The sequence below is a fragment of the Nycticebus coucang genome, chromosome 9, assembly GCF_027406575.1.
Source record: "Nycticebus coucang isolate mNycCou1 chromosome 9, mNycCou1.pri, whole genome shotgun sequence".
Lineage (NCBI taxonomy): Eukaryota > Metazoa > Chordata > Mammalia > Primates > Lorisidae > Nycticebus > Nycticebus coucang.
Window position 1 is genome coordinate 108,341,625 of NC_069788.1, and position 10,123 is coordinate 108,351,747.

Below are 10,123 nucleotides of genomic sequence, written 5' to 3' on the forward strand. Positions count from 1 at the left end.
AATTCTTTGAGCCGGGCGCCTGTAGTCCCAGCTACTCAGGAGGCTGAGGCAAGAGAATCGCTTAAGCCGAAGAGTTGGAGATTGCTGTGAGCTGTGACGGCACGGCACTCTACCCAGGGCTACACAGTGACACTCTGTCTCCAAAACACAACAACAACAAAAGGAATTCTGGGGGATGAAAAAGAGGACACGGGCTTTCAAAGTTTAAAGATCGCTGACGGGGCGAGGCAGATTTTGGAGCTGCGCTGTAACTCATTGAAATTATGTGAAAATTTTACTTTCTCAGTTGTACTAGTCACATTTCTGGATACCAGTAATAATTACTTCATTGGACGACGCAGATTATAGCACTTTAACAGCCTCGCAGGAAGTTATATTGGCCAGCACTGATCTAGATGATGTGGAATTGTTTTATATTGCCAATCCAAGCATTTTCAAGCGCTACTAAATCGTGGTTAATCACATTAGTTCTCCCGACACAGATAATTCTAATGTATTACTGGGTATGAGTGTACTTATTAGATAAGCTCTACTAACAATGATTGAATGCCTACAACATATGAGGCTTTTGTTTTGGGGATGGAGAGAATAAAAAAAATAGTTAACATTATCACATAGTTGTAAGCCTGGAAGCTTTACATCCGCTCTCTTATCATTCCCATACAAATGTATGACACAGTATTATAAACAATTTTTATTATAAAGAGTTTTTGCTCATGAGAACACAACTAAGCCCCAGCTTTTACCTATGAAGCCATATTGCCTCTGCAGAGGGTGGGAGGCTGGAATTTTCTTTATTTTTTTGAGACAGTCTCTGTAGGGTAGAGTGCTGTAGTGTCATAGTTCACAGCAACCTCAAACTCTGGGGCTCAAGTGATCCTCATGCCTCAGCCTCCCCAGTAGCTGGGACTTCAGGCACCCACCATAAAGCCTGGCTAGTTCTTGTTTTAGAGACAGAGTCTGGCTGTTGGTCATGCTGGTCTCCCAACTCCTGAGTTAAAGCAGTCCACTCCCTTGGCCTCCTAGAGTGTTGGGATTACAGGTATTAGCCACTGCACCCAGTCTATCTTTTTTCTAAACTAAATTTTATTTTTTAGTTGACAATGTACATATTCTTAGGGGGCATGGTGATGTAATTAGCATATCTATCATCTCAGCCTAATTACCCCTTTTTGAAGTAAAATAAAACACTCTGCCTTCAGATAGGGGACATAAAACATACTCAAATAAGCAGTATGGGAGAGAATGGGGTAAGTATCAGAAGATTCTGAACAAAACCTAATTAATAAAATCTTTTTGGCTGGGCGTAGTGGCTCTGGCCTGTAATCCCAGCACTCTGGGAGGCTGAGGTGGGTGGATTGCCTGAGAACACAGGTTCTAGACCAGCCTGAGCCAGCAGACCTCATCTCAGAGTGCCAGCTACTTGGGAAGCTGATGTAAGAGGATTGCTTGAGCCCAGGAGTTTGAGGTTGCAGTGCGCTGTGATGCCATGGCACTTTACCAAGGGCAACAAAGTAAGACTCCGTCTCCAAAAAAAAAATTGGGGTTTTGTTTGTGGTTGGAGGAAGAAGAGACCTGTAGATAAAACATTAAGAATGATAGATAAGAGTTAGATTTACAATAATGGAAGTGAGTGAGAGCATAATGGACACCAGACAAAAAAGAATCAATGAAATAAAAGTATGAGGGACAGCCTTATCATGGTCCTACAAAGGGGCAAATAAGTAAAACTTCCCTGATTTTACCTACGTCATGAGCAGACAGCTGTACTGTTTCAATAATTTGAACTTCAAAACAAAGTTTTGTAATGGAACCAAATGAATCAGGCCAATTTAATGATAGGCATTATTTTTATGATCATTCACTGTATGGTTCTATATAATTAGATGTATAGAATAAGTAATTCATGAAAATAGTGAATGTTTTTATATATCTAAACTACTATAAAATTTTTTTTTCCTTGTTAATTTTCCAGGGTTTGTAAATCAGCATCTCTGTTAACAGTTTCCTAGTATCAGGAGGTCTTTCATTTTCACTCTCTTTATTCTTGGTTAGGGTAAGGTCCCTATGCTGGAAAGTGGGTTTTGAAGCACTGTTCTTTCTGTAGGGTCCTTCTTTCCAATTCGAGTCCTCCCCAGTACCATCGTGATACAAGACTCGGTTTGTCACCACCAGTGCCAGCAGAGGGAGACATGCTCCCCTTAAATGCTCCATTTAGGGATTTACAAGTGTTTATTTTTCCTTTCTACTCTCTTCATTATTACCTGCTCTGACCATGTGAAGATTTGAGCTTTTAATCCTGCATAGAATACCTTGAAGAGTTTTATTTGAAGATACTTAAAATTAAGTACTGTAAAACAAATAAAAATAATTGTTTAACAAATATTTTAATATCTAAAACTGAATGTAGGCTGGACATGGTGATTCACACTTGTCATCCTAGCACTCTGGGACACTGAAGTGAGTGGATCCCTTGATCTCAGGAGTTTGAAACCAGCTTGAGCAAGAGAGAGACTCTGTCTCTACTAAAAAAAAAAAAAAAATTAAGTGGTCATTGTGGTAGGCGCCTGTAGTCCCAGTAACAGGAAGCTACTCAGAAGGCTGAGGCAGGAGGATCACTTGAACAGGAGTTTGAGGTAGGCTGAGGATATGGCAGTCCCTCCTGGGTGACTGAGCAAGACTCTGTCTTGAAAAAATAAACGAATAAAATTGAATTTGAAATTAATGTCATTTTAAATTTATTTAAAAGCAATTAAAATGGTATAATAGGACATAATAGAAGTATTCAAAAGATGTCATTTCAAATCCTAGCTCCTATCAATATCATTTTATAAAAGGGGGCATTTCACCATCCTCCCCTTATACACAGGAAGGAAGGTAAGATGTAATATCACAATTTAAAAATCAATTTCAGCTTTATGAAAAATGTATTGCATTATTCTTATTTTTCCCGTTTTGCCGAGGACTGTTAAAAGCATTACTATGAGGACGGACATCAGTTCTTGGGCTGATATTTGGGTACCATTGATTTCATTTTCTTACACCTCAGTTTGGCCATCTGTAAAATAGTTATTCTCTAGTTTAAATCTAGCATGTCGCATTTTTGGTGCTGACCCCTTCATAGACTTTATAAAGAGAATTTTATGGGATGTTAATGTATGTATGCTCCAGAGTCTCAGAGTTAGTGAGAGACAAAGGGAAGAGCTCCAGCCTGTACAGGTCCCAGATGACAGAGTCAGTCATAGACCAGTGATAGAGGGATGCATGACCTATTTTCCCTCAGCAGTAAGGTGACAAGGCCTCCACTAGCCAGGCTGGTTCTTGGCTTATATTCTTAGGGAATATCTGGAAGGACAGAAATACTAAAAGGATACTATTCAGGTTATAGTCAGGCTAGTATTAATGTATAGGGACAGATTTTAGAGCCAATGGAAATCCCTCCCAAATGGCTCTCCATCTTCTTGCTGGTACCTGAAATTCTAGTAAATATAATTGGTGCCCAAATACTCAGGAGCTCAAGACAAATTATGTCATAATAACTAACACAGTACTTACTGTCTGCCAGATATATTCATTTAATCCTCCCATGGTCTTATGAGATGGGTGTAGTATCATTATTTTCCTTTTATAGATCAAGAAACTAAGATTCAGAGACCAAGCCACTTGCCAAAGTCACTGGTGGTAAGTTGGTGGAGCCAGGATTTGAATTCCAGAGTCCTTGCTTATAGCCACTTTGCTTAATAGCCTCTGTGTTACAGTGGAAATGGATAATACCATTCCCTTTCTTGCCATGCTAAGGAGGCCAGTGGGAAGCCAGAAGCACTGACTGGGCACTTGTGTGGGAAGGTGCCAGGAATGGAGGCTGGGCACCATGCAGGCACACCTTTCAGAAAACAACTCCAGCAAAGTGTCTTTTTCTTTTCAGTTTGCACATGGTGCAGGTATCCACCCATCTTCCCAAACTATTTAGAAGCTGTTAGACTCCCCTGTCTAGAATCTTTTAGTGGACAATTTTTAAAAGTGTCATTTCTCCCCCACTGAATATGAAATCTTTGATTTAAACTCACCCAGAAAGCTGTTTACTTGCCCCTTTGTGTAGCACCATTTGAGTTTTGGCTTGTAGCTTCTCCTCCCTTCCATAAACAGCCTTCAGATCCCAGCTGGGCTTACCTGCATGGGCTTGACAAGTCAGGGAACAGGGGCCACCATAGCAGAAAGCCAAATGGAATTGGGGCCAGTAACAGGAAGCTGGCTTCAAAGCTCAAAATCAGGAGTAGCCTCCACACAGAAATTAATTATTCACAAAACTGAGCACTTTCAGTCTCTTGTAGTTTGATCTAGACTGGTTTGCATTGTAATTTCTTGAATACCTGTCTGTCTCCCCCACTTGAGTCTAAGCTCCTTAAGGTCGGGCTTTATATCTAATGGTTTTCTCCCATAAAGCAAATCCTACATGGTAGGTGTTCAACTAACTTGCTATCAGTGGGACCCAAACGTCTGGAACATTTAACAGTGGGCTCAAACATCACTGACAGGACTCCAGAGAAAGAGAAGACACCACCAAGTAGGGGAGTGAGCTTCCACAGCCACAGGTGCAAGGGCACACTGGAGCTCTCCTTTGGTCAGTTCCCTGACATGCTGTGCTCTTTCTCACCCCTGGGCCTTCTGCACACAACTCTATGTGGCCACTGGAGTGGGGAAAGGGGGAATGAAGATAGCTGCTAACTCCCACAGATTTTGCTCCTTGCTTGTATCCAAAGCCTCTCTTGTTTTTCCTACCTGAAAGGAGGAGAGAAACATTTCCATTCTGATATTTTTCTCAAGAATGCCCTTGAATCTTCTGTAACATTTGATTTGGCTCATGGCTGACTCTGTTTGGAATTACATGAGGAATCTTACAAAACCTGGTAGTCAGTAGAGATGACTGAGGTAGTGGCTATTCTTTGCAGAGACATGCCCAAGAACTTCGCACACCAGCACTCCTCTGTCCAGCCCCAGGGAGACAGGGAGACAGGTCCTCAGGCTTGGCCTCGGGATTGGCCAACTGGGCTTGTTCAAGTCAGCATCACACCAGGTTGGATAAACAGGCACCAGATACTGGCCCAGTTTGTCGAAACTACCTGATTGATAATCTCAATTCAGAATCTGCTTTCTCCCCAACTGATTACCTGATCCCAGAATCCAAGACTTAAATATGATATTCAGGGCAGGATTGGGGTATATATTCTTTTTTTTTGAATGGGGGATCCTTTCGAAAATTCAAGTGAAAAAGATGAGTCCAGGCGGCACCTGTGGCTCAGCGGGTAGGGCGCCGGTCCCATATGCCAGAGGTGGCGGGTTCAAACCCAACCCCGGCCAAAAAAAAAAAAAAAAGAAAAAGATGAGTCCACTTAGCTTTCCAAATTTGATGTGGGATTTTAATTAAAGTTCTCTTTTCTTGCTTAGTGTTAGAGAAGCTTTTAGAAATTTCTCAATTTTATTCTTAGTAAAGCACAAGAATGGAGAAGCATGAATCCTATGTACTCAATTTTGACATGAGGACAATTAATGACAAGGTTATGGGGGGGAAAGCAGAAAGAGGGACCGAGGGAGGGGGGTGGAGCCTTGGTGTGTGTCACACTTTATGGGGGCAAGACATGATTGCAAGAGGGACTTTACCTAACAATTGCAATCAGTGTAACCTGGCTTATTGTACCCTCAATGAATGCCCAATAATAAAAAAAAAAGAAATTTCTCAATTTTTCTTCAGTGCTTTATCATGTTTTTACCATTTTAAAGGCAACAGTGCCAATATCTACAGTAGAGTAGTGTCTTTATAAGGCAGCTCATTTGTCTATACTGTCCACCCTCTTTTTTTCTCCACTGCACATTGGCAGAACAAGAGTTGCCTTTGGGCCATACATTAAACACACACACTTAATAAAGCTGATTAGCCAAAATAAGATCCATGCATACTTTCTGTGATATCTGACATCACAGATAAACAAAAAAGGTCCTCACAAAATCAGCATGTGGCCCATGGAGGGCAGGTTGGACACTCTTGGTCTACAGTGTCTTAGAAATCACTTGCAAACAAATTACTAACAGCATTTTCCTCTGGTGTAAAAAAAGTGTGGTTGGGCGGCACCTGTGGCTCAGTGGGTAGAACGCCGGCCCCATATACCAACCTGGCCCTGGCCAGCTAAAACGGCAGTGACAACAGCAACAAAAAATATCTGGGCATTGTGGCGGGTGCCTGTAGTCCTAGCTACTTTGTAGGCTGAGACAAGAGAATCGCTTAATTAAGCCCAGGAGTTTGAGATTGCTGTGAGCTGTTATGACACCGCACTCTACCAAGGATGACAAAGTGAAACTCTCTCAAAAAAAAAAAAAAATGTGGTTTATTTGCCCAGAACTTGGGTGTGAGACAGTGAGTGTTCTTTTTAAGACTTAAAAGGCTTAGGGTGGGTACAATGGCTCACACCCCCATAATCCTAGCACTCTGGGAGGCCAGTGGATTGCCTGAGTTTAGGAGTTAGAAACTAGTTTGAGCAAAAGTGAGACCCCATCCCTACTAAAAATGGAAAAAGTAGCTGGGTGTAGTGGCTCACGCCTATAGTTCAGCTACCTGGGAGCCTGAGGGAAGAGGATCTCTTGAGCCCAGGAGTGAGGGTGCTGTGACCCAGGATGCCATGGCATTCTAGCCAAGGCTTCAGAGTGCATCTGTTTCAAAAAAAAAAAAAAAAAAGAAAAGAAAGAAAAAACTTGGAAGGCTGCTTTAGTCTCATCCCAGCTGGAGTCATGGGACATACTGATCTGGAGTCCTTATTGAATTAACAGCCATCCACAAGCAGAACTACAGTGCTTTGGTCTCCTGCTTTGTGGAAAAGGATAACTGAACCCACAGGTTTTACAAAAATTCACTGCAATGTCTGTGCTAATAGTTTAGCGAAACTCTCCAGCAGTTTCTGACAGGGCATGGAGATTTTCTCCAGTGTCATCATACTTCAGCAGAAGTGATTGTGTCATTCAGGCATTGCAAGTGTTCTTGGCCGTCCTTTACCTGTTGTCTTTTCATGTCACTTACAGACAAGAAAGCAAATGACAGGTTCATCCCTGTTGCATGGGGAATTACCAAGTGGTTGCCTAGCAATTCACACAGCAAAATCAACATGGTCTCTGTTGTGTAATGTAGAATGGTTGGCTTTCCTTTCAAGAATGTATTTGCATATTTCATTTGGGTTTCTAGAAAAATAGGCATGTTTTTCTGGATTTGAGACTAGTACAATGGACCTTCGTATTTCTTTTCCCCAGTGTTCATTTTGCAGTAGTTCATTATCATAGCAAATGACCATTGTATAGCCTAATGGGTGCATTGCATGGGTATATTGCACAATTCCTGGGTGAAGGACACGGCTACAACTTGGACTATGTAATCAAATCACATATACTCCATAATAACCTGAAATTTAAAAAACCCAGACATGGTAGTAGGGCGCCTGCCCCATATACCGAGGGTGGCGGGTTCAAATCTGGCCCCAGCCAAACTGCAACAAAAAAAAATAGCCGGGCATTGTGGCAGGTGCCTGTCATCCCAGCTACTCAGGAGGCTGAGGCAAGAGATCGCCTGAGCCCAGGAGTTGGAGGTTGCTGTGAGCTGTGTGACGCCACGGCGCTCTACCGAGGGTGACAAAGTGAGACTCTGTCTCTAAAAAAAAAATTAAAAAAATAAAAATAAAAAAAAACCCAGACATGTATTGGGTAATAGAAATTGAGGGGGAAATGACAATTCTATGATCAAATCATTAATATAACAATTGCTTCAATTAAATTCATTTCAGTATGCATCTTCTGGGTGCCAGACACCATTCTAGACACTGTAAGAAATTATAATGATTGGCTTGGAGCCTGTAGCTCAGTGGCTAGGGTGCCGTCCACATATACTGGGGCTGGCGGGTTCAAACCCCGCCTCAGCCTGCCAAACAACAAAAATAGCCAGGTGTTGTGGCGAGTGCCTGTACTTCCAGCTACTTGGGAGGCTGAGGCAAGAGAATCGCTTAAGCCCAAGAGTTTGAGGTTGCTGTGAGCTGTGCACTCTACCAAAGGCTACATAGTGAAACTCTGTCTCCAAAAAAAAAAAAAATTATAAGGATGGACAAGTTAGTCCTTTGTCTCAAGGAATTTAAAATTTAGTGTAGATCCTTATATATTTAATAGACATGTGTAAATTATTTATTTACACATGATAAGTGGATTACTATCATACATAAAATAAAAGTATTTGTACTTGGAAGAGTTCCTTTGTGTTTGATCAAATGATTTTTTTGCTTTTATTTAGATTCCTGCTTCTATAGCTTACTGCTGCAATCAGTTCAAAGAGCTGTAATCAAAATGTGTAATCACTTTTAAGACATGGCCCCTATTAGAATTCAAGTAATTAGCAGCTCTTAGACTGCTCTTGTTGGAATATGACATTGCCCATGATGTTGTCAGATGGGTTGGTGCAGCCCTGTGTCTTGCAGTCTTTCTGCATAATTGTTGCCAGGGCCTACTCAGCCTCTATTTTACACATTTAAGTTCAAAACAAGCCCCTTGCCCTCTTTTTCTTTTTTTTATTAAATCTTAGCTATGTACATTAATGCAATCATGGGGTATAATATAATGTGCTGGTTTTATATGCCATTTGAAATATTTTCATCAAACTGGTTAAAATAGCCTTCATCAACTTGGTAAACGGTCTGTGAAGCTAGCGAATGATGCCCCATGATTATATCAATGTACACAGCTATGATTTAATAAAAAAATTAATTAATTAATTTAAAAAAAGCCTTCACCATCCTACTATGAAACCAATTTATAGCTTTCATATGAAAACTATAACCCAACTATAGCCCTTGCCCTCTTTTTTCTTTTCTTTTTCATTTTTTGAAATGGAGTCTCACTCTGTAGCCCTGGGCTAGAGTGCAGTGGCATGATCATAGCTCACTGCAACCTCAAACTCCTGGTCTCAGGTTATTCTCTTGCCTCAGACTCCCAAGCAGCTGAGACTACAGGCACCTGCCACAATGCCTGGCTAATTTTTTCTATTTAGTAGAGACAAGGTCTCATTCTTGCTCAGGCTGGTTTCAAACTCCCGAGCTTAAGGGATCCTCCTTCCTTGACCTTCCAGAGTGCTGGGATTACAAGCGTGAGCCACTGCGCCTGGTGCGTCTTGGCCTTTCTTTTGTGTATTTTGCAGCAGTGGGACTGCCTGGGCATGTCCCGTATCTTGCATTAGAGAATTCTGTGATTACTTGAGCTAACTTCTTTTCCACTGGGGAGATGGTTGCTGGACAGAGCCTAGGATTTGACTAGCCTCTTTCCCATGAATTAACTTGTCTGATTAATTAGTTTGGCATTATCTTCATCTTCAGGAAGGAGCCAGAGCACGGGGAAACATACCATTTCCTGATACCATTAGCACACATTCATTAGATGCTTCTTGTGGTTGCACTATATTGGGGGCTCTACAAAGAAAAGAGGAAGCTTTTATGGATGGTTGTACCACAGCATCAAAATTCCCCACCACCTGTGGCTAGCACACTGGTTTCTCTGCTTGCCTTCCCAATCCCTATGCAGGACACAGGGACTCTTGAGTTCTTTCTCCACCATCTAAGTTCCCTTAGATCCCTCAAGAAATCAGTCAAACCTCCTGTCTTCACATAGATCCCTAACCTTTACATCCCAACTCAGTGTCAGAAGAAAGGAGACAAGACATTGTATAGACATTTTCCTGCGCTTCCTTCTTTTATCCTTGTAACAGTTCCTGTGTAGCTCCTCATGGCCCCATTCCACAGATGAAGCTCAAAAAAGTGCTGACATATATTACTGTCATGAGTACCAGCATATTCTCATCTCAAGGCAGTTTTTAACTTATGATCAAATCCACATTTCCTGTGTACTGTGTATCTCCTAAGGATTAGCATAAGAGTCAGGCTTCATGCCTGAGAATGTCACAGAATGGTTTTATAAGTGCTGTAAAAAAAAATGGTGGCCACACAAAGACTTATTTAGGTAAAGGGTGGGAGCCAAGAAAAAATACATAGATAGCCACTTAAACTGCATCTGGAGGTTAGCCAACAAGGGAGGCCTCTCTGTTTACCCT